The sequence below is a fragment of the Oryzias melastigma genome, linkage group LG19 (genome assembly GCF_002922805.2).
Source record: "Oryzias melastigma strain HK-1 linkage group LG19, ASM292280v2, whole genome shotgun sequence".
In the NCBI taxonomy this organism is placed as follows: domain Eukaryota; kingdom Metazoa; phylum Chordata; class Actinopteri; order Beloniformes; family Adrianichthyidae; genus Oryzias; species Oryzias melastigma.
In genome coordinates, this window is record NC_050530.1 from 3642565 (window position 1) to 3646655 (window position 4091).

The 4091-nt window shown below is 36.2% G+C and overlaps 1 protein-coding gene across 3 annotated transcripts in view; it reads right to left on the reverse strand.

The window, feature by feature from the left end:
- Window positions 1–4091, reverse strand: part of raraa (retinoic acid receptor, alpha a) — a 296464-nt gene that overhangs the window by 164012 nt on the left and 128361 nt on the right. For 2 of the 3 annotated variants that reach the window (XM_036217294.1, XM_036217293.1), the window contains one exon: window positions 1920–2007. The exons of the other annotated variant lie outside the window; for it this stretch is intronic. The gene's annotated coding sequence lies outside the window, so the exon portion shown is untranslated. The remainder of the gene's footprint in view (window positions 1–1919; window positions 2008–4091) is intronic. 3 annotated transcript variants of the gene reach the window in all.

Sequence of the window (4091 nt, forward strand, 5' to 3'; positions counted from 1 at the left end):
TTTCTAAAGATGGCGGCCATCTGTAAAGATGGCGGCGATTTCTAAAGATGGCCACCATTTGTAAAGATGGCGATTTCTAAAGATGGCGGCCATCTGTAAAGATGGCGGCGATTTCTAAAGATGGCGGCCATCTGTAAAGATGGCGGCGATTTCTAAAGATGGCCACCATTTGTAAAGATGGCGGCGATTTCTAAAGATGGCTACCATTTCTAAAGATGGCGACCATACACTCATCTCTTGCAAGCATATGAAGTTTATTTGTCCAAATCTTAACAGTATGGACTGTTAGTACAAAAAATGCAGTCTTTCAGCTAGAGGGGTCCACTAGTATATGTATATATTGTCCATTACATATTAATGCTGTCATGCGATTATTTTCCCTATGAATTAATCATGACCTGCAAATAATTAATCTAATTTATTTATGTATTTATTTTTTAATAATTGCTTTGAAAATCTTAATTTTGAGATATTTCCATTTAAATTTGTGACATTGTGATGCAGTAAAAGGTTAAACTACAACTAAAAAAATGACTGTGTATTTTTTTTTTTTATATTATTATTATCACAAACTTTCAAACTTTCTTCAATCCCAAACAAGTAAGAAAAAACACACACAAAAAACTGGTTCAGAATGATTTAAATTAACTCTTAAAGACAGTAGGAACACTCTTTGAGCAATCAAAAACACATTGAGCACAAAGTACATATTAATATCATAATAAATATCGCACACTGATGACATCACAGCATTGACACGGTGCGTGCCGCGTACAGAGACACCAAGACCTGAGAGTAAGACATGTTTTTTGAGCCGAGTTCATATAAAAGGCTCATGCAAGTAAACAGTTAGACTTTTGTTTTTTTATATATATAAGAACACAACAATAGTTTTGGATTAAATTAAGATTAATGCAGTAAAAATAATAAAACACTGATTTGTCTGTAATTAATGAATTGCAATTACCGTGCTAATTTGAATTATATATATATATTTTAAATCTGAGATTTCCTCAGGCCTAAAGGGGATCCGAAGAAGTAACCAAATTTGGTGCTTATACCACAAAATGCAGTTATTTTAATAACTGGCTCTGCCACTGCTACTCTGTAACAGAACCTAAGCAAAAACAGCACCAACAAATCAAAGAGATTCATTTTTCTGCAGCTGTTTTCTCATCTAAACCAGATTTTTTGCACTTTGTAAACTGCCTGAGAAACACAAACGAAGCCAAAACAAAAAGAAAACAAGACACAAGGTCACCAGAGCCTGTTAGTGATTAAACTACAAGCTAACTTGCTGACTTTGTCTTCCTATTTTGTTCAGTCCACACTACAACTCTTGTTTATAAGAATCAACTGCTTTCAGTATTTAAGCCTTTGTGATGCTGACTTCCATAATGTCATGTTTTTACTCGTGAAGAGGAGCAGCTGGTGCTGCTCCGCGGCCCTCCCACATCCTCAGCACACTTCCACTTCAATGCAAGCGTGTGGTTAATTAAGACGACCTCTCCCCAGCAGCTAAAACAAGACAGTATTTGGTGCAGACGGAAAATGAGATGATTCTGGAGTCTTATTTTGATATGCACAATCAGGGAATATTTTAAAAAGGTACTTGAACTTGAAAGTACAGCACTGAATCGTCAAAGTTTCTGAGAAAACCCAAATGCTGGAGAAGCAGGTATAAATAAATAAATAGTTAAGGAACTAGGGAGATTGAAAAAAAAATGAGGATTTGAACCCAGTCTTTAAAAAAGTTAAAAAAAAAAATAATCGACTGTGTTTTTTGCCCCCATAGCATCAATTATTTTCAATTTTTGAGAAATTTTATGATATTAATATCTGCCTCATCTGAAAATTCCTCAACATCTACTAAAACTTCAATGTACAGGTATCCGTAAGCATGCATGAGGCTAACGTACCCCTAGATGCCACCAACTGTGGCGGCGTCCCCATCAAACGTCGCTCGGCACACGCGATAACCCCCCGCCTGCATGTCGTTCTTGCTCCCTGAAGAGAAAATGCATATTTCTATAGCTCAACATGGCCGCCATCAGCTACACAAGTCATCAGTGGCAGTATGTGGGTCAAAGTGAGATCACTTAGAGCACTGCCACAATGCGTTTGTGTGTGAGTGCTTATTCGTGTGTGCTAATGCTTATATAAAACAGTGGGTCGGGGTATGTGGGTCAAGCCAGAGAGATGAATGCCACAAAGAAGGGGTCAACAGCTACGACCTCTCTGGGACACATGCAATAGCTTTCCAATATTGTGCGTGTGTTTTTGTTTTTCCTTCTTTTTTTTTCTTCTTCTTCTTCTCGAGCCCCCTCATTAGGACCCGTCTGGTCCAATCACTGACCCTGTCAGTCTTTGCGAGGCATGGTCCTAATGCGACAAAACGTCCCAGCTATAGCCGAGGTCGGAAATGAGGCCACAGGTCATTACAGAATTACCAGAGCTGTTAGATTAGGGAATGCGCATAAGCCAAATGCACACATCATCCTCCTCATCCATGCGGAAGCATGTGAATCTGAGCAGAAACGGAACCACGACAGCTGGATTCTGTTTACTGGTGTACATTCTGCCTGGTAACAGGGTTAATAGCGATGATGACCTTCTAGGTTTATGATTATGTGCATGAGCGTTTTTTGATTCATCAAGCAAAATAAAGCGGTGATGATGGTTGAAATAAGAGGCGCCATCGTACAAACGACGATTTAGCTGTTATAGAATTTGATTGCAATTGAGACGTAAAGGATAAACCCAAGAAAAGACATAAAAATTAAGACTTTTTCCTCATGATCTCGATGATTAAACCTCTAAAGACGTTGGTGCTTCACTTGTCAGCTTTATTGTTTATTATTCCTTTGTAAGCTTTTACACTATTGTGATCCTGTTTCTCTTTATTATTATTCCTCATTTATTCTTCCATATGTTTGGATTTGTGAAAACTAAATCACACTTACAGAAATTTCTGCAATCTTGGTATTCAAACATTCAGCTTCTTAAGGACATTATCACATACTTTTGGTGTTTGTACATTTCAGGGTTTTTAAGATTTTACGCAATATATGTGATTTTTCAGCCCTAATGAAAAGGAATGGGAATTTTTTCAAATTTCTGCAATTCTGGCAATTTGTGCAATTAAACACATTCAGCATGTTCAGGACATTCATTCTTTTATTTTTTTTGACATTTTAGGCAATTATTAAAAGTTTATGCAAATTTTGCAATTAATTTTTCACTTTCTGCAATTTATGCTAGTTTGAAATAAAAAAAAATTCAGCATGTTAAAGACATTAATGCTTCTGAGGTTTTTAACAGTAACTTTGAGATTAGCTAACATTTTAGCAACATGCTAGCTTTTTTTTGGGCTATGTTGGTATATACTGAGGATTTTTAAGCTAATTACAAGTTAAACTATTATTTAGCGACATGCTAGCTTTGTTGGTTAATTTGACTTCTACTGAGGCTAAACTCTATGGAGTTTAGCTAACATTTTAGCAACGTGCTAGCTTTTTTGGCTACAATGGTATATAATGAGGACTTTTAAGATAATTAGGACTTAAACTATTTTAGCAACATGCTAGCTTTTTTGGCTAATTTGACTTCTACTAAGGTTAAACTCTATGGAGTTAAGCTAGCATTTAGCAGAGCGCTAGATTTCTTTGGGCTAAATTAGCATATATTAAGGATTTTTGAGATGATTAGCAGTTAAGCTAGTATGTTAGCAACGTGCTAGCTTTTTTGTGGCCACCTATACTGAAGATTTATTAAGCTAACTAGGAGTTAAGCTATTATTTTAGCAACATGCTAGCTTTTTTGGCTAATTTGACTTCTACTGTGGTTAAACTCTATGGAGTTAAGCTAACATTTAGCAAAGCGCTAGCTTTTTTTGGGCTAAGTTAGCATATACTAAGGATTTTAGAGATGATTAGGAGTTAAGCTAGTATTTTACCAATGTGCTAGCTTTGTGTGGCCACCTATACTGAAGATTTATTAAGCTAACTAGGAGTTAAGATAGCTTTTTTGGCTAATTTGGCTTCTACTGGGTTTTTTTTAGACAACTTTGGAGTTAAGCAATTATTTTAGCA